This window comes from Engraulis encrasicolus, chromosome 5 (genome assembly GCF_034702125.1).
Source record: "Engraulis encrasicolus isolate BLACKSEA-1 chromosome 5, IST_EnEncr_1.0, whole genome shotgun sequence".
In the NCBI taxonomy this organism is placed as follows: Eukaryota; Metazoa; Chordata; class Actinopteri; order Clupeiformes; family Engraulidae; genus Engraulis; species Engraulis encrasicolus.
In genome coordinates, this window is record NC_085861.1 from 19944236 (window position 1) to 19966203 (window position 21968).

The window sequence follows — 21968 nt, forward strand, 5'->3', positions numbered from 1 at the left end:
GATGATAAACATGAGACAGAAGGTGTACGGTGAACATTAGACTGTATTACATTTAATTACATGGCATTGAGCGGATGCTGTTATCCTGTCTAGCAGATGTTATTTTATGTACAAGACTGTAAGTCAAGTACAGACTGTAAAGGACAGGTTGTGGCTGCGGCCTATTAATTGGGGCATTGGTCTTTAGGTAAGCATGCCTGTTTGAATCCTACATCAGCAGAAAATTGCCTTTTGCCCCTGATTACATTTGGATTATTCACCAAATTTGATTTCTATTTCTAGTGATATTAACTTGTAATGTAGAATTTAAAAAGTAGGCCTACAGAAAGTGTGTGTGCGTGTGTGTGTGCGTGCGTGTGTGTGTGCGTGCGTGTGTGCGTTCGTGCATGTGTGTGTGTGTATGCGTGTGTGTGTGTGTGTGCGTGCATGCGTGCACGCGTGTGTGTACGCGTGCGTGTGTATGTGTCTTTGTGGGAGATGTTGTTCCACAGTGGTGAGGTCACAACCCCTGACCATACTGTGCCAGCTCCTTTAGCCCTGGGAAAGAAAAGGGGGCGGTTATGGGCTGGCTAAACTGGCACCTTTCCCATGACAAACACTCGGCTCGCCACCTCCCCCTTCTTAACGAGACCGTTCACATACCCTCCCCGCCTCCACTTCTTAACAACACTATTCAAATATCCTTCCTCTCTTCTCCCTTCAATGTGCTTATGAATACCGTACGGGGCCAGCACCTTTCCTGTTTTTTTCCGTCTGTTTAATTAGACTATGCACACTACCCCTCCTTGTTCCATTACTCAATTAACAACTGTCACTTTTCTCTGCCCTCTTATACGGTAGGTGCTCTATGTCATTATGTAGACTATGCTGGCACTGGGATCTTTGCTTGATCAGACCACCTCACTGGTCCTCCGTCCTCCTTCGACATCACCCAATTAACTTGTATAGCCATTCTTCTACTACATATTGAGATGCTTGAACCTTCAAGTATGGTAACTATCCTCTCCTCCTCACATTCCCTCCCACCCTCTGTCCAATTAAGACTAGTGTTTCTCAACGGGAGCTCTACACCCCCATAATGATACGACCACAATAATACCATTCACTGTCCCTCACGCCTTTACCATCACACAATATCCCAACTGTCCCTCCATCTTCTTGTTTAATTGGAGCGACTCCCTTTTCCTCCTTCACACCTTCCATATCTATACCCGTATGTCGATTTACAGTATCATTTCACTTGTTTTCAGATCTTTTCTAAGTAAGAGGTCTGCACACTTGAAATCCTTGGAAGCCATGGGATAAAACAATAAAAAAAACACTCAATGAGACTTCATCCTGGACCGTGATGCACTGCACATCTTTCTCCTGAGGTGAGATCTTGTGGCCTGCATCTATCCCAAGACTGACATGGTGATTCTCCTTTCCCCTTGTCTCATTATACCTCCTCTCACTATCCCGCTGTTCCTCTCCTCCTCCGTCACACCATTCATGCGCTCCTAATTGGGCTATCCTCTGTGTATCCTTATGCATCAGACCAATCATTGTCCATCCCCCCTAATCAAACCTCTCGCAGTCTCTCTCTCTCTCTTTCTCTCTCATCAGACTATTCTCTCCCTCTTCCCTTCCCTCAGCATCACCATTCAGTATCCCTCCCTTCACATCAACCGCCCCCCCCCCCTTCTCTCTTCTCTCCATCTGCTTAATCAGACCATCCTCTCCCTCCTCTTCATCAGACATCAGGCCACTCACTGTCTCGTCTCACCCTCCTTCTCACTGCCCTCTTCCTACGTAACTCAGTCCATTTAATTGACTCTCTCCTCTGTGGGTGTGCCACCCCCTACCTCCCTCTTTCTCTCTCTTTCTCTGTCTCTCTTTGTCTCTCTCTCTCTCACACACACACCCACACACACCCACACACACACACACACACACACACACACACACACACACACACACACACACAGTAAAGGCCAATCAGGCATGTCCCTTCACCACTTAGGACTCTTGTAATGCAGCCGACTAGAGCATTAGTGCGGTGGAAGGCAGCCTAGTGTGACACATCACTCCATCCTTCTCTCATTCTCTCCTTCAATCACACACTCCTCCCTCTCTCTTCCACTCGTCACACACTCCTCCCTCTCTCTTCCACTCGTCTTGAATCAGTAAGTTGCTGACAGACACTGAAGTCAAGTCAGGGAGAGCACTCTCTCAATGGTCGATAGTATAGCTGTTGAGGGCATGCACGCATGCACGTCGCATGCACACACACCCTCCTGTTGTATCTCGTAAGACATAATTGACCCTGACTTGAGAGCAGTTTTGGGGAATAACTGAATATATGTTTCTACATTTACTGTATTTCACCCCTACCCCCCATTTCAAATTGGTACCTTTCCAGTTCTGTGACCACTACATTAGTTGGATGTTAATTATATATTAACAGTACTGAGTGAAACGTCGACCCAGGGCCTTGATGACTGAAGCACACACCCTCTGAAGTACTCGCAATGGATAGAGGGTGACGATCCGTGTCTAAAAACTGGACCCTGGACTTCCACAGCTGAAATCAGAGACCCACTGCATCACCCACTCACTGGATAGGGACCAATGAGCAATGGAGGATGACGGGGAGGAGGTGGGGGCATCAGCGTCAGTGTACGTACTCTAGTCAGCCAAAGCAGAGATTGACACAAGGTTTTTGAATGAATTTGTAGCCCTCCAATTGGCAGCAGGCAAATGGATAAGAATGAGACGTAGTGGGTGCCTAAAAACTAAAGCAGTAATTAGTTGATTAAATGTAATTGGGTAATCTTTCCGGCAGAAGTTTTCGCCTTTTTTCATGGGTTCCCCCACAGTGGCAACTGAAAGTTCCCTCCCTTCACATCAAACCTCTCTCTCTCTCTCTCTCTCTCTCTCTCTCTCTCTCTCTCTCTTCATTTTCAAAGTGTAAACTGTCTTGAATGTGAGCTGGGCTTCTATGAAGGGGTTTTACTCACCTAATTCTGTGTTCCTCCACCACCTTACAAAATGATTCATGCATGGACAATTCTTACTATCAAACTGTCCCATTACACATATTCATATGTACAAGGAAGACAGGCACACACATACCATATACTGTAACATGTAAACATTGTATTTGTAGTTGTGAAGGCTGTGGAAATAACCTCCTCCCCAACCAAAGGCCCAAACAGGACTGCTGGGAACAGCAAAGGACTTAAAGTTGAGGGTCGACTTAGGAAAACAGCTGAAGTTTCCTGAGAACATATTGGAAACCAGCCTGCTGCAATCAGAGTCTTCCAAGCAGGTCATCATGTTGGAGCTGACAGTGTCTTGGGAGGAGAGGATGGAGGAAGCCAATGGGAGGAAGAGGGAAAAATACACTGAGCTGGTGGAGGACTGCCGCAACGAGTCAGGGGAGGGGGCTTTGCAGGGAAGGGGAGTGTACATATGTTCCCCGGGTCCTATGTTTCCCGGGTCCTATGTTCCCCTGTCTTTGTATGGGAGTGGGGAACATAGGACCCTTTTTCTAAAAAAGGGTTCTATGTTCCCCACATTGTATGTTTCCAAGTTTTCAAATTGTGCATCCCTAAACCTAACCGGTTGTAATGCAATGTTTCTGAGTTTTCAATTTGTACCCTGACCAAAACTATCCCTAAACATAACCTGCCACAGTTGCAACAGCAACCAACACTTTGCCATGTGGCAGCAGTCTATTTTGAAGCAGTGGGGAACATAAAACCCTTTTTTGAAAAAAGGGTCCTATGTTCCCCGGTAAGGGCACGGAAGAGGAGAGCCATCTGGGGTGAATTTCTCAAAACCAAAGTTGCTGACTACATTAGCTACTTTGCTGTTTTCAATGCATTTTCCCATTGGCAACTACCAAAGTTGCTAACAGGCTAACAAACTCACCCCTGCTCAGCTGCAGAAGCCGCTGAGAAAGCTTCACGTTGGCTGTGGATACAGAGGGACAAGGGGTGGATGAGCGCTTCTTGGGACACAGGCCAGGAACTTATCACTCGGGTCGGGTCGCCTGGGTGAGGGTGTCTGATGTTGAAAGACCTGAAACCCCCTGTGACCCCACGCACTATCACGGTTTCCAAGATTCTGCATCACAAGATGTATCAAACAACAGTACATGGAATGTGTAAGTGTGTTTACTAAAATGGCCAATACTGTAAAAGTGACTCATGTCTTCCATAAGATTTGTCAAGACTTGGACTGGAAACATAAGTTACGCAACAGCGACCCCCCCCCCCCCCCCCCCCCCCCCCCCCCCGCCCCCCCCCCCCCCCCCCCCCCCCCCCCCCAAACAGCGCCTACCTTGCTGTGCCCTTTCCAGTTTTCAGTGCTCAGTGCTTCTATGGGGCGTTTTGATTGGCTGGCTGCCGTACCCTCTCTCCATTAGTCAAAGTGGCAGCGGGTCTCAGAAGCAGGAAGAGGGGGGAACAGGAAGTGTTGGGCTGGCGTGGTCCATAATTAATAGCTAGTTCCTCTTGACCCCGACATGCCGGGGTCACCCTCCGAACCCAATACACATAAGTGACTAAATTGCCCCAAAAGCCTTTACCGTAATTTCCTCCTGTTGCCTGGTCTACCACTGAGGTAGTTGTGTGTACGTGTGTGTGTGTGTGTGTGTGTGTGTGTGTGTGTGAGAGAGAGAGAGAGAGAGAGAGAGAGAGAGAGAGAGAGAGAGAGAGAGAGAGAGAGAGAGAGTGTGTGTGTGTGTCCAGGTCAAGCGTACAGGTACCACGTACGCACAAGGTATCCATGTACGCACAAGGTGGTTTGCCAATTCTCCACTCACAGCTCTTTGATAAATTGCTGCAGGTTGTGTGTGTGTGTGTGTGTGTGTGTGTGTGTGTGTGTGTGTGTGTGTGTGTGTGTGTGTGTGTGTGTGTGTGTGTGTGTGTGTGTGTGTGTGTGTGTACTGTATGTGTGTGTGTGTGTGTGTGTGTGTGGTGTGGTGTGTGTGTGTGCGTGTGTGTGTGCGTATGTGTCTTATTGGAACAGGTTTCTTTGGAGCCGTGAGTGCTGTGAAAGCGAGGCAAAAGGCCAGCTAAGACAATTAGAGCCCGCATGAGGAAACACAAAAAAGCATGGGCGTAATTTCCACGGGGGTTACGGGGGTCATAGCCCCCCCAGACTTCAGACCCTGACAATATAACCCCCCTTATATAATTGTACAACCCCCCCTATATAATTACAGTAATTGTCTTGAATGAACAACTTTACCCAATTTATGTAAAATAGTGAAAAATAGTTTCGTTCAGTTATGTTTAATCTTTCATGTTGTAATGTAACCCCCAACCCCCCTTGGTATTTCCCAAATCTGCGTTAGTTGTGTACGTTCAGTTTATTAGCCTATTTGGCGCCAAGCTACCGGTATGGTTGATGAGCTGAGAGGAGCTGCGAGAGAGAGCAGCTTCTAACGTCATGAAACGTGGTGGTGGCGGACAGAGAACAATTGTTCATTGTTGGACTTCAGGCCCTAATAAAAAAAGAAAAAACCATGAACCAAATGAGGTAAATATAAATACACATTTTTATTAAATTAGCTTGAGTATTTATTTTGTTGAGTTGGCTAGTTCTGCAGCGGCAGCCTCCTGTGAGTTAAAGCCAAAATGTGCAGGGGATGTAAAGGATGTGACATGATGGTCTGACATACTGTCTCACACATCCAATCTTTCCTTTTAGATTACATTGTTTAACATATGATCATAAGGCTGAGGTTGTTTGTATAATTCATGCCTGTGGCGATAAAATAAGAATTAAACCGCGGTAAACATACGAGTAGTGTTAGCATTTTGTCATGCCCTTTATTTTGGCAGCACGTTCCCAAAGATCCTCTCGGTTCTAATGGCGCATTCCAAATCCAATGAAAAAAAACTAGTGGGAAATGGGATATCCTACCTCCAACTAGAAAAAATGCACTGGCTGGGGTAATGCCTTGAGGTGGGTGATGGACTCATGCAGGTAGGAAGACTCCGACTTCCTACTAGACTTGGAATGGAACATAATCCCCTTTTTCACTATCCCACATTCAAACTGATTAGCGATCAGCTTTATCAAGTATTGAGCAATTGTTTTTTTCTACTTTTAACTTGCAATTGCCACATGATCATGCGTGGATGTGTCTTTAGCATAAGAGACATTATTTCCGAGTGTTTTGAGAACCTATAGTGTACCACTGCCTTTCTGCCTGTCAGTTAGTTAGCTATTTTATGCTAGGTTACGACAGACAGCTAGTTCAATAACACTGGACGTGGCTGGCTATTTTGGACTTCGTTGATGGCTAGCACTTGGGATATTTACTCCCTCAAACCAACACATTTTGTGAAACCCTTGCAATCGGACGTCTGTTTGTTTTATTTCACGTCATTTAAGTAGTTTTTGGTTACCCCCTGTCCAGTTGCCTGCGTGATTTCCTATGATAGTATCCACTTCAAATGAGAAGCTTGTTCAATGCAGCTGAACCAAACTGCCTGTATGTTTTTTTGACACCAATAGTAAACACATCCATTTTAAAATAAGATGTATTGTGGCATTATATTTTCTTTTCAAAATCGCATTTGTTGACAACAGCCAAGCGATTACAGTTTGTTTCGCCAGTAAAGTATTGAAGAGAGAGACACGAGAGAGGGTGGGGGAGACAGGGGGTTCCTTCCTCGCATGACACTATGCGTGACTGTGCTTGGAGTGAGACAGAGTAGGTCCTCTCAATATTTTTGTCGCCACTGTATATTTAGTTATGAAAAAAACAACAGTCAAGTGTATAAATAATGGGTATGGGATATTATGTAGCCAGCAGGCTACTTTAATTTCTACCACAGCAACTTTCTTCTGATCATATGAATAACAACATGACGAACAACAGACAAGAGATCCTATTTGTGCAGCATCCTGATTAGTGATTGATGGTTGGGATATGTCATTCATATTTGGCACTGCATCAAATATTTTATCAACCATCTCTGACTGTAGCTTTCTTCTGATCATATGAATTACTAAGCAAAGGGTAGGAATGTTTTTTTTTTTTAATTAATTAATTAACTCATCTTTGCTTTATTGCTATATGCCACATTACAAATGGAGATTTTCTGACAGCTTGACTTTAGCCTGATTGGGAAAATGCATTCTCTAAAACTCTGATGTGAGTTTGCTGCCAAGCCATTTGAACATTAACTGAGGCTTTTTTTTTTATATCAGGTTCAAAAACTTGATTGTGCAGGTCAGGGAGAGAGAGTACAGGGAGAGAGAGTACAGAGAGAGACAGCGCAGGAGGAGGCACAAATGACCAGGTAACATGCATAACTGTACATGCAAATACTGAAGAAAACTGAGAGAAAAAAAAACACTATCAGAACACTTGAACTGATTTCTTGTATTTTTTTTTAACCTTATAGAGGAACACATGGAGAGGGCAGCAGTCAGGTAAGTGAACAGGTGAGAATGAAAGGAAATATTGATTAATCACTTTTTAATTTGAACAATATAAATAATGTTATTAAAATAGAGTACAGTCATTGAAAATATATTGGCATACATTTTTGAAAATTGACATTGAGAATGTTTAATAAGGGTCATGATCATATGCTGTATATTTTGCGAAGGGTTACCAGCCACATCCAACCCACTTTCTCTGTGTGATCAAGACACACCTCAGGAGGTCTGGCCAAGGGGCCTAGGTTTACCTGGACACAATGGGAGCCCCCACAGCTTGGAGACAGACGGGGGATGGTCACTCTACTACAAAAAGACAGATACACTAGGGAAAGACAGAATTCTCCTAGGCTGTTGCTGTTAGGGTGAGGTCACAGAAGAACAGAATTCAAAAATGCTTTAACCCTATCCAGACCGGGGGGGGGCTAAAAGTGCCCGCACCAACTTTGATGTCGTATAACTCCTGAATGACTAAAGCTATGACTACGAAACTTTGTGACTTTTCCCAAAATTAAGTTGGCTACAGTGTGATACCAAAAGATTAGGTTTATAATTTTTGTTGTTGCCATGGCAACGGTTTTCTGACAGGTATGCCTGACCAAAAATTACTGATCTAAGTCTCATCATCATCACTTTTCATATTTTTTTTACATTTTCATCAGCACCAGACACCCTTGTGAACATTTGAAGTGGTCTGAAGCAAATAATAACCAAAATTGATGTGCATTTCCCAAGTTAGATGGAAAATACATGAAGGTGACATTTTGGACAATAAAAACAGGAAATGACGTCATAATGATGTCATAATATCCAATAATGACACCAAACTTATGTCATCCATAGATCTTTGGCTGAAGATCATCCCCTCCAAGTTTGGTGGTCATACGCCATTCGTTTCCTAAGTTATGAGGGGGCGGTCCCAGGAATGCCAAAAAAGCCCGGTCTGGATAGGGTTAAGGGGCTTATCTGGTGTCAGACGAGACTTGGAGCAGCATTGAAGTGTTCAGTGCCATCTCAGAATTGGCCTTCCCTCCACATCTGCACCAACACATGTAGTGTGAGGTCTGGGCTGTTTGCAGTTGACTACAAAGGATAAGAAGAGCAATATTAGCTTATTGTGGTTGAGGACATATATTGTCTGAAATAGAATGTTCACAGTTAGATGAGGTACTTCAGTTAGCAAGCATATTGACAATCGTAATACTAACACTGTAAATGTTGCTAATTATCCACAATTTTTTAAATAACCATAATTATTGCAATTAATGTTTTCATCAACTAAAGGTCACTTTAGTGAAACATCAAATATGTGACTGAGCAGCATACATTTCGTGAAAAAACAACTAAAACCACATACTGGACTATTACGGAATAATGTTGTAAGACTTATCTTTTCAGAGATCCATGAGTGGGCAGTCTCCTCTGGTCTTGGTTGAAGCGTGGAGCAGCATTTCAGTAGTGAGTGCTTTCTTGGGACTTCATTAGCATCTGGGAAAGTGAAGGAGCTCTTCATCCGTGTGAGTTCAGGTGAGGGCTGGCTGGCAAACTGGCTGTAATCGACAGGGCAGGAAGGAGAAGGCAGGTTAAGCAGAGTTGGTTTAAATGTTGTTGGATAAGTGTGTATTGTTTAAAAGTATAGTATCTAGTTTACTTGGGTTTGTTAGCAGAACTTATGCAGTCCAATCAGTAATGTCCATGTTTTACTAAACATTTACCACAACCATCAACTATTCATAAATACTTGGAAATGTACACCTCACAGCTTCTTCATGCTATTTTGAGCAAACCGTCATAGACATCTTTGTCAGCAAAGCTTACCATACTTTCAAACCTTATTAATTAGTAAATATTCATAGAAAGATACAGCTTAGATTGCGAAAATAAATTACTAAAATGTCATACTGGACCTTAAAGACTGTTGAAACACTTAGCTTTTAAGAGGTCGATGAGTGGTCAGTCTTCTCTGGTCTTGGTTGAAGAGTCGAGCAGCGTTTCACTGGTGAGTGCCATCTCAGAACTGTGGACTCTGTCACCGTCTGGGTGTTCAGGTTGGCAAACTGGTCGTAATCAACTGGGCAGGAAGAAGAAGGCAGGTTAAGCAGCGTTATATGTTGGCTTATTTGTAGTTGGAGAAGTGGGTGTTGTTTAAGAGAGAATGTTTAACACTTAGCTTTTCAGAGATACAGGAGGGGGCAGTCTTCTCTGGTCTCATTTCAAGCGTAGAGCAGTGTTGAGCTGATGGGTGTTGTCTCAGAACTGTGGACTTCACATCACCATATGGGGGACTGGCCATCTGGTTACAGAACACTGCAGAGGAAAGCTAAGCAGACTTGCGTTAGTGTATTTGTGGCTATATAGTTTAAGAAAGAATGCTGTAATACTTATATACTTATAACACTACGATTTTTTAATTAGCATTATTACCATGCATGCAAACCTACATGAGATAAGTACCACTGAAAATATAGAAACTCTAAAGAATAAGTTACCATAATTTATCATGTGTTAATAGTCACCTACCAGATGAAGGCCAATTATCATGCTAAATGAAGGCATACTGTGTATCACAGCCATTACTCACAAAAACCTACAAAAAATAGTTTTCATTCAAAGCCCAACTGACACAGGAAGGATTTAAAAAAAAATATATATATATATATATATATATATATATATATATATATATATATATATATATATATATATATTTTTTTTTTAAATATATTTAATATAAACCCAACCACCACCCCCCTTATGGGGAACTATAACTTCTGGATTTATTATTTTAGTCCCTTCCTGTGTGGAGGGGAAAACTTGAGTGTCAACCCAAAATGTCATTGTTCTTCTACACACATACATCTGGGAAGATGACACGAGATATGAGACAACAACTTAAGCAAACGTTATAACTGCCTAGAACAGTGATTCCCAACCTTTTGTGTCTCATGTACCCCCCAAACCATTTCATTGTACCATGAGTACCCCCTAACTCATATTTTACATTGCTTTTTCTATTCCAGTGTGACTTTGCTCCATGCATTTGTTCAAATTAAATTTTCCCAAGTACCCCCTGCAGTATGCTCCCGTACCCCTAGTGGTACACTTACCCCTGGTTGGGAAACACTGGTCTAGAAGCCAAGAGTGTTAGTAATGAAACCAGCATAAATGTGCAATAGATCACTGTTTTCATTCGAGGCCAAACCATCAATATGTTTTTTTTTTAAATAAATACATAAACCCAACCACCACCCCCCTTATGGGGAACTTAAACTTCTGTTTTTAATTCTTGTAGTCCCGGAGGGGGAACGTAGGAGCATCAAACCAGTGATCTGTTACTACAGTGGTGTGTATGTGTGTATAAGAAAAATATCATTTAGCCTGGGGTGTACAGTGGTACTTTCTTAAAGAGTGTACCTTTAACCCTATCCAGACCGGGGGGGGGCTAAAAGTGCCCGCACCAACTTTGATGTCGTATAACTCCTGAATGACTAAAGCTATGACTACGAAACTTTGTGACTTTTCCTAGAATGAAGTTGGCTACAGTGTGATACCAAAAGATTAGGTTTATCATTTGTGTTGTTGCCATGGCAACGGTTTTCTGACAGGTACGCCTGACCAAAAATCACTAATCTAAGCCTCATCATCATCACTTTTCATATTTTTTTTACATTTTCATTAGCATCAGACACCCTTGTGAACATTTGAAGTGGTCTGATGCACATAATAACCAAAATTGATGTGCATTACCCAAGTTAAATGGAAAATACATTAAGGTGACATTTTGGGCAATAAAATCAGGAAATGACGTCATAATGACATCATAATATCCAATAATGACACCAAACTGATGTCATTCATAGATCTTTGGCTGAAGATCATCCCCTCCAAGTTTGGTGGTCATACGTCATTCGGTTCCTAAGTTATGAGGGGGGGGTCAAAAGAGCCCCCCCCCGGTCCCAGGAATGCCAAAAAAGCCCGGTCTGGATAGGGTTAAGTATTTGTAACTTCATGCCAGATGCTTTGGATAAATAAACCCGCTGAAATCAAGAATTGGACACCATGCTCTCTGACTCTTTAAAAGAACACGCTGGATTCTAGCCAACACATAGTAAGTTTGGAAAATGATTTGGAAATGGGTTTACAACGTTTGGAACAAAATGGCTAAAATCCAACAATTGGTGACCCCGACTTGTGATAAAGAAGGAGAGCTGGTGGACAAAAAGACAAGAAATGGACGAAGGGGCAGTTGGGTGACAACAACTAACAGCCGCTACAATGTGTAATCAAATGGTAAGCAGACCAATGATTTATCTAAGTACTGTTATTGGGCAGATCAAGGTTTTATTGTTGTCACCCTACTGTAGGCATGTCTAAACAAATGGTTAAAGCATTAAGGTTAAAGTGCACAAGAAATACATATGGAACACTGGCTTAAGGCAAAGGTCATGCAAAAAAAAAAAAAAAAAAATACGAACAATCATTATGGCTGGGCAGAGGGGCCCATATTTTGTTGATATAATGGATGGCACATGTATTATTGGCTGATTGTTGTGTGGATACTGGACTGTGTTGAGATTACATTGCTCTGAGTTACGTTGCTGGGGAAGTATTGTGGTAGCATTTGTTGGGAATATTGCATTGCTGGTTATTTATTGGAGTGTTTATAGCTGGGGAAAATGGTGCTTGAAGTGTGGGCCTCGTTGAATGTGTTGGTATGATTGTTACAACTGCATTGTGGGAATCGGTGTAGGTTGACCATGAGAGATTTAATCGGATGTTTAGTTAAGAGTGGAATTTGGTAGTTACAGTGTGAATGTTGCCTATTTCTATGTGAATTGAATAGCAGTCTCCTTTGTATGTTAATCATTGAAAGAATTAATTTTAACTAACTAAGCTCAAGGAGTTTAGCAGTAAAGGAGGAGTTAAGACATAAACATAATGGACCTTGGAGGAAAGGGTGACTTCAGAGGATTACCTCCAGTGCTAACATCCACTGTGAAGGGTCAATGGGAAGCCATAAAACAACAGCTTATGGCTGCATCGATTGAAAAGGAAAGGAAAGGAACGGGAGAAAAGTATGACAAAATTTGGGAAGAGTTGAGGAGGCAAAAGCATGTGCCAAGAGATACTGAAAAGCGTGACCTGTTGCCACATCTCATCAAAGCAGTACAGTATGCCCAAATTCAGTTGGAGGAACATGAAAAAAACAGGAAGCAGTCCAGGTTCTCTTTCAGAGATAACTGGAAAAGGGGGAAGGAACAATTAGAGTACAAAAGGAGTTGCCTCCATAATATGTCATTAGCCAGCGCAGCTTTGAAATTTGCACAGACAAAATCGGAGACATGCCCAGAGAATCAACTTTTGTTGATACAAAACAGACCCACCTCAGTATCTCTGCCACCCGCACCAGCATCATACTTTGCAAATGTCTTGGAAGAAGTGAAACAAACTCCTACTAAATTATCACAGCAGTGTCTAAAGACAGTGGAAAGAGAGACAGGAAATGGAAGGAGCAAGTTGCACTCAAAAGTGGAGACAGGGGCATGTTGTGAAACGAGAAAGACAAACGAAAGCAGAGACACAGTGGAGTCACCACTACCTGTGCCTCAGAACATGTTGCCATTGATATGCAAAGACCCCCAGGGGGGAGAGAAGTACAAACCATTCTCCTTCACTGACATGAACTGCATCGTTGAAAAAATGCCCCCTCCGTCAGAAGGGGGAGGGGCATGGATGAGCAAGTTTTTTCAACTCACTTTGGGTCACAAGCTTGCTATTGGAGATTGGAGAGCAATATTGGAGAGACAAGTGACCAGCTTTGATGTTATGCAGATAGAGACCATTGCAGGTACAACCAATTTGGCGGATTCAGAATCATTCACTTCTCATGCTACACAGTTAGGAGGAGCTATGCGAGCAAAGTTTCCTGTTCCTACAGGGACCACACACACACACTCATTCACCATGAAAGAAAATGAAGACATATCAGAATTTCTGATCAGGTGCAAGGACATTTGGACTGATAGAGCAGGGTGTCACCCTGGCTCTGGACAGTGGCAGACATTGCAATTCAGAAAAGCCATCATGGGAAGCGTACCCAAAACAATTCGAAAGGCCATGGAGGACAATCCGGACCTGGCAGGGTGTACCACTGAACAATGGGAAAGGCACTTGAAACATCACATGAAGATACAAAGAGCTAAGGAGCAGGAGGCAAAAGAGGAGACAGACGCAGCACGACTGGAACTATTGAAACTGCAGTTAGAGGAGGCTCGCAACAGAGTGGGTGACACAAAAAATAAATCTGAGTATCAAATGGTTCAACAGACCCTCCACCAAGCGAAAAGAGGTCCAGGGGAATTGGGCAGGAGGCATAGGACTGGTTGGCGTAGGTCATGGGACAAATGCCATGGCTGTGGTGAGTTGGGTCATTGGAAGAGAATGTGCCCCAAAGTGCAGTGGAGAGGGTTCCCAAACATCCCAAATCAATATAGAAGGGGTTATGGGTATACCCCACAGCAAGCGTACCTATTACCACAACCCTCGCCACACCATGGATCAGGGTTTCAGAATTTGGGTGTGGGCATGCCTTGGGGGGCGTCGACACCCTGGGGTCCTTTGACACCCTGGGGAATTGGCCGTATTCATTAGAGGTGGAGCAGAAACCTGACTGACACTGGGGTGATAAAAGAATTGTATGAAATGGGCAAGGTTTTCAAATTTTGGATATCAATTAGCAATAATTTTAATTCATTCAGGTTTGGAAAAATCATACAATTTGTTTTGAAAAAGGATTAAGTTGCATTTAATCGACCTGGTTTCGTGTGATTTAATTAAGTGAAGATTAACTAATTGTCCATTTTTTTTTCTTCTTAGGAGACGATAACAGGATACGGTTGCCTGTTGTGCAAAGCTCGTTGTTGACCTAATCCCTTCAGGATGTCTGGAGACAATGAGATTGGGAGTCGACACCTAGAGAGGAATATACTCTGAATTGCCTTAATCATTTAGTCCTTTCAGGAACATGACCATGGAGTGAAACCAGGGGACCGATACACATTGGGGAATGTGAACATATCTCTTGTTTTGTATGCTATATGTGAATTTGATTTAATCTACAGGTTAACGATAAGAAGGAACCAGTGTGTCATAACAGGTTATCATCAAGAAGTAACCATGGTTGATTAACTTCAGGTTTCATTCCCTTTTTTCCCCAAGAACAGGAGACTAACATATATGTATTCCTTGTGTGTCTGTCATTGTATGTCAATGGGCCCTATGTCTGTCTCTGTGTTATGTGTGTTCATGTAAAAAATTGAGAGTGCACGTGCAAAGGTTGAATTTAAAAAAAAAATGAGAAGAACATGGTTAATATGGCAATTTAACAGAGGCCTACTTACAGTGACGTCATGACATTTATTTTACACATTTTTTGGGTTGTTTCATTTATTGATTTGAGTTTATTCATTCGGTTTCTTCAAGTTGGTTTTGATAATGCTTTCATTTTACGTCTTGATTTGGTTTTCAAATGAATCAATTTGAACCTCTTTGTGAGCATTTTTCTTTTAATAAGCGGTGTTTTCCTTTATTTAAAAAAAACAGATGGGTCTTTCTTTCTCTTTTTGGTCAACAAAGAGTTTGGTTTTGAAGTAAGAAACATTTTTATTTACTATTTGGGTTTCAAATGGATATTTTTCAACATTTTATTTACTATTTGGGTTACAAAAGAATCATTTTCAGCTTTTTAGAGAGGTGGCTTTCTTGTTACAACGTGTTCTTCTTTCAGGAAAATATGACTTTATTTGGTTATGTTCCATCAAAATGCAGGAGTTAGAGATACTATATTAAAATAAGCTTCATAGGATTTCTAGTTTATAGTTTCCATGACTATATTTTCATCGTTTTGGGTTACTTTAAACAGTGCTTTATTTCTTTAGTTGACTTCACCAATTTTCCCTTTATACATTTTGTTTTTATTAAACAAGAAAACTCACTTTGGTTAGGTATGTTATGATATGGGTAATTGATATGGGTTTTTAAGAAAACTAAAAAGTTATAAAAAGTAATATTCAGCGATAAGTCATAAACAATGTCATTTTAACATGAAACTTTAATTAAACAGCTATTGTACAGACTTTGCCGTCTTCCAAGTTCATCCCCCAGTTCTAATTTTATTTCCAAAATTTGGGCTCAAAACCCAGAGGCGGTGAGGTGCCATAGTTTAAATTGATACAGAATCACAACAGAGTGCAACCATGTGATCAATCAGCGGTCAACTTGGAGGAAACCAGGTGTCATGAAGTAAAGTACGTGCTCTCTATTGTCTGGCAGTTGCAAACGTTGAGAAATCCAAGGAGATTTATACGGAGTCAGATGGGAGAACTGTGGTTCTCTGCCAGGGCATTGAGCAAAGTACTGTAGGGTGTCCATGACGGGACACAAAGAACTACGCTGGTTCGATCTATGATATGGGACGACAAAGTCCTAGAGTTGGAAACAAGGGGGTGCACTCTGCTTGTTGAAGGGATAACTTACATAAACTTTGGCACACACCTCCACTATTTTAAAGATTAATCTGTTTGGCTGTGCCATACAGATTAAAGAGAGGGAGAGTTTATTTTCATTGTCAATGGTGGATGAATAAGGGACATGTCATTGACTGTATCTTTAGCTTTCTAAGAGAAGTATTCCCCCCCCTTCTTCTTTCAAAGAGAAGTAATATTCCCCCTTCTAAGAATTCAGATTTTTTCCTTACTATAATTTTGGAAGTTGAAAGTTGATTTATGAATTTAGATTAGTAAAGAGGCAAAGGGCTGAAATTGATTTTTTTTTTTGCTGTCGTTCCAGAAATGCACATGTTTTTTTNTATTTTTATTTATTTATGGTTTATGGTTTTTACGTTTTTATGGTTTCTCAACCCATGGAAAGTGTGACATAAAAGTTGGGCAGGGTCTGACATGATAAATGGTGCGCAAACATTTTCTTTTATTCCAGGTTTTTGTTGTGGATTGTCTTTATAGCTCTCTGGGTGATGCGATGAAAATGCAATTTTGGAACAATTTTGAATTTTTCTTTTATTCTTCTTTCTTTCTTTCTTTCTTTCTTTCTTTGGGCTTATCATTCCTATTAAAGAGTTTAACAAACTATTGAGAAGCACTTCACCATAGCTGACACTCTCGGGGGCAAAAAAGAACATTTCTATTTTTATGATGTTGCCACGATATTTTTTCAGTTGAAGAGAGGGACTCCAGAGAAAAGGGGTGACAATATATTGACTGCATTTTTAGTTCTTGTTTTGTATTCTCCTTTTAGGTTTGGTTGTTTATTTTTGAACTGTTGTTTTGGGTTGAACAGATTTTTTGCATTTCAATACCTATAGGCTACTATGGGTAGGCCTATGAATCTCCAACCATAACCCAAGTGATAGCCGTTCGATTGCATTTCAGATAAAGACATGGCAGATGGACATGCTAAGATATTTTTTTTGTGATTCGATGTTGAATCGAATCAAGAGAGGGAATTGAAAATATATTGGCATACATTTTTGAAAATTGACATTGAGAATGTTTAATAAGGGTCATGATCATATGCTGTATATTTTGCGAAGGGTTACCAGCCACATCCAACCCACTTTCTCTGTGTGATCAAGACACACCTCAGGAGGTCTGGCCAAGGGGCCTAGGTTTACCTGGACACAATGGGAGCCCCAACAGCTTGGAGACAGACGGGGGATGGTCACTCTACTACAAAAAGACAGATACACTAGGGAAAGACAGAATTCTCCTAGGCTGTTGCTGTTAGGGTGAGGTCACAGAAGAACAGAATTCAAAAATGCTTTAATTATTTGTAACTTCATGCCAGATGCTTTGGATAAATAAACCCGCTGAAATCAAGAATTGGACACCATGCTCTCTGACTCTTTAAAAGAACACGCTGGATTCTAGCCAACACATAGTAAGTTTGGAAAATGATTTGGAAATGGGTTTACAACGTTTGGAACAAAATGGCTAAAATCCAACAGTCATTCAATAGATTGGGTAGGAATGATTTTTTTTAATTAATTAATTAATTAACTCCTCTTTGCTTTATTGCTATATGCCACATTACAAATGGAGATTTTCTGACAGCTTGACTTTAGCCTGATTGGGAAAATGCATTCTCTAAAACTCTGATGTGAGTTTGCTGCCAAGCCATTTGAACATTAACTGAGGTTTTTTTATATCAGGTTCAAAAACTTGATTGTGCAGGTCAGGGAGAGAGAGTACAGAGAGAGACAGCGCAGGAGGAGGCACAAATGACCAGGTAACATGCATAACTGTACATGCAAATACTGAAGGAAACTGAGAGAGAAAAAAATACTATCAGAACACTTGAACTGATTTCTTGTATTTTTTTTTTTTTTAACCTTATAGAGGAACACATGGTGAGGGCAGCAGTCAGGCAAGTGAAGAGGTGAGAATGAAAGGAAATATTGATTGATCACTTTTTAATTTGAACAATATAAATAATGTTATTAAAATAGAGTACAGTCATTCAATAGATTTTTATTTCAGGGAGTGACACATTTTCTTTTCATGTTTACCACAGGGACTTGAGCAGCATGCCAGCAACCAGTCAAACACAGATGATAGGGATAGACAAGGATTTGATCTTTCCGACATTGTCACCTGCACAAACCCTGTACAACCTGATCCTAAGTTTATAGTAGTGCAGAAGCGAGCTAAATGTGTGTTGTCTTTCCAACAAAAATGGTTCACAACTTTTCCATGGTTGCACTATAGTGCCACTTTGCAAGGCGTCCTATGCTTTCATTGTGCAAAAGTTTACATGAATCAGCCAACATTTGCAGGCAAGTGTGACTCTGCTTTTGTGACAGCTGGATTCCGTAATTGGAAAAAGGCTATTGACAGGTTCTCAGCACATGCAAAAAGTCAGATGCACATCCATGCCATGAATGTATATGCTCAGAAAGGGAACACTATAGGCTCACAGCTTTCTTCCGCTGTTGCCAGACAACAGGAGGAAGCGAGGAATGGATTGACAAAGATTGTAGGTTCGATCAAATACTTAGCTCGGCAGGGTTTAGCTCTGCGTGGTCATGTGGAAGATAGAGGGAACCTATCACAGCATCTTAAGGAAAAGGCAGATGATGACCCTGTTTTTCGAAAGTGGCTAGACACGCAGAAGCAGGATTACACAAGTCCTCTGATTCAAAACGAAATACTTAGCATAATGAGCAACGACATTGTAAGGGGAATAGCTAACGCTATTAGATGCCTCCCAATCACACAATTTGCACTGATTGTGGATGGGACACAAGACATATCTGGAAAAGAGCAAGAATCCATTTGTCTTCGCTATGTGGATGAGGATTTGAATCCTCACGAGGAATTTGTTGGAATGTACTCTGTGACTGAGACAACTGGGGAATGTCTATCAAAGGTAGCATTAGACGTTCTTTGCCGACTAAATTTACCTGTGTCAGCACTGCGTGGGCAAACCTACGATGGTGCAGGAAATATGTCTGGGAAATATTGTGGCACACAGGCACTTATTCGAGAGAAACAGCCACTGGCGTTATATGTGCATTGTGGAGCACACTGTGTAAATTTGATAACCCAGAAGGCATGCGTAGCATCAATAGTTGTGCGAGATGCGCTTGACTGGGTTTACCAATTGGGTGTTTTGTGTGGACAGTCAGGCAAATTCAAGCAGATGTTTCATCAGATTGCCAAAGCTGAGCATGGAACCTCAAGTGCCCTAAAACCACTGTGCGCAACAAGGTGGACCGTTAGACACGGTGCCATACATTCTGTTTTGACACAGTACGACTCCATCCTCGCTGCCTTAGAGGAAATGGCAGGGACTGACTCACCCACTGCGGCCACTGCGAATGGTCTCCTTCAACAGTTTCTGCGAGGCAGTACTGTACTTGGTCTTGTGATTGCACAAGCTGTTATTGGAGAGCTAGAGTGTCTCAACTGTTCTCTTCAGAGAAGGACACAGACCATTTCTGGAATGCAGGCTGCTGTTCGTACAGTACAGTCTACTTTAAATGACAAGAGAAGTGATGAGGCTTTCTTAAGCCTTTTTGAGAAGGCGTCTACAGTTGTGAAATCTTTACACCTAGAGCCCATTACAATGCCAAGAGTCAGACAGCCACCCAAGCGCTATAGTGGAGTAGCAAGTGGTTTCACTCCTCAAACTCCTGTGGAACACTTTAGGATTGAGTTTTATAAAGTGCTTGATGCAATTGATACACAGTTCACAGAGCGTTTCCAGCAGAGTGGTCTTCTTACCTTGCAAAAGTTGGAGAACACCTTGCTGTCTGGAATCATTGATCCAGTCATTCTTGACTATCCTGAAATTAATGCCCAACTGCTGGAAATCCAGCTGCCTATGTTCAAGCACAATTACATGTACAGTTGCTGTGGTGAGGCTACAAACATTCTAAGAGATTTGCCATTAGAGGTGCGGGGCCTATTCACTGAAGTTGAAACTCTGGTGAGGTTGCAACTTGTGGTGCCAGTGTCTTCCTCTGAGGCAGAGAGGAGCTTTAGTGCTCTCAGACGATTGAAGTCTTGGTTGCGCTCAACCATGTCACAACAGCGCCTGAATCATGTTGCCATATGTCACGTTCATCAGGAAAAATTGGACCTCTTAACCAAGAAGTCAGTGTGCACACAGTTTGTTTCTTTTACACAGAGACGCAAACAGGTATTTGGTGCTTTCAACTGAATTGGGCAGTGTGTGTGTGTGTGTGTGTGTGTGTGTGTGTGTGTGTGTGTGTGTGTGTGTGTGTTTCTCAAATATGTAGCATGGTATGACACATGTTAACACACAGAGGACTGAATGCCCTTCAGAGGCCCTTCAGAGTCTCCAAAAACAAATCTGTAACTGAAACCTGTTTTTTGTACAGTGGTGTTTATCCTCAATTTAAATAAAACATGTTTGTATGACACCCAATTTTCTTTCAGATTATTTCTTGTCAGGCTTTTCAGAATACAACCATATATTCCACTTTTGCATAGATGCTTACTGTTAGTTGAAAATACTTGAAAATGTCAGGGTGGTGCAAGCAGCCTAAAAGCCTCTGAAAGGCCTTAGACCTAGGGTTAAGTGCAGCCTAATATGACATGTCTACCCTGATAACATGTCTTAATATGTGGTATACAGATAGTAAATTCATGAGGTGTGCACATGGCAAGGTAAAGGACATTCTTTTTTGTTTTGATATACTGTACAGATAGGCCTGTTTTTCTGCTTTTGTTTGGATTTACTAATTTGAAGTGGCATGCCTACCAATATGTCATGTGTTTTCCATTGAAATTGGAATAAAAGGTCAGAAGTCAAAGGCAGATTTATTGTCTATTTGTCCACATACACAAGACATAGGCTTCAGAGAAATTGTATGTTTGTGAAGTATGTTTCTTGGTCTCCCACAGTGTAGAGGAGATGCATAACATTAACTGACATTACATTTATGGTGTAGTAGAAAGCTGCAACTACTGTATGAGAAAATCACAGCAAAAGTGTGAAATATACTTTAAATTCAAAACTCCACTTTTTACAAAATAAATAAATAAATTCAATAAATAAATAGATAGTTTAATCACGTCACCATTGGTTTTTGCTGGGAAATGCAATGTATGGCAAAACGGCACAGAAAAACTGAGAAGCAGAATCGTTGGTGGACTGCATTGCACTGCATTTAATTCATTTAGATGGAAATCTTGACCCCCCCAATTGTCAGCATAAAGTTACGCCCTTGCAAAANAGTCTTTCAGGTTGTTGGAGGTGTGTGTGTGTGCACGAGTGCGTGTGTGTGTGTGTGTGTGTGTGTGTGTGTGTGTGTGTGTGTGTGTGTGTGTGTGTGTGTGTGTGTGTATGTGTGAAGTTGCACACTGGTGTGCAACCCCAGTGTGTGTGCATGAGTGTATGTGTATGCGCGCGCGTGTGTGTTTGTGTTTGTGTGTGTGTGTCTTGTAGGGTTGGAAGTTGGAGGCCCTGGTCCATGAATGGGTTCTGTCATGTAGCCTCTATTAGTAGTTGTTAGCCAGGAGCACGCATGCACGCACGCACGCACACACACACCACGTCATATGGTTGGTTTGATGATCTTTGAAGGAAAAATTCACAGCGATGTTGGAGGTTCATTTCCTCGGGGGTTGTGATGCTCTGAATGCTAAATTAAGACTCCTCCAGAATAATGAAGATATCATCAGTTATTCCTAGACAGCCTGCTTGTTATGCTATGTGGTACACTGTAAAAAAAAAACTGTTGTTTTTACAGGGAATCGCTGGCAGCTGTGGGTACCAGGGGATCCCTGTTAAAAATACAGCTGCACAGTATTCCACTTTACTGATGAAAGCTGTAGATGAACATACAGTGAAGATAATCACAGCTAAATTTACCTTGAAACCCTGTTAATTGTACAAAAGGAAATAGTTGATTTTGCATGAAGGCGTTGTGTATTAGTATATAATTTTCTGTGTTTCTTACGGGTAATAACAGTATTCTT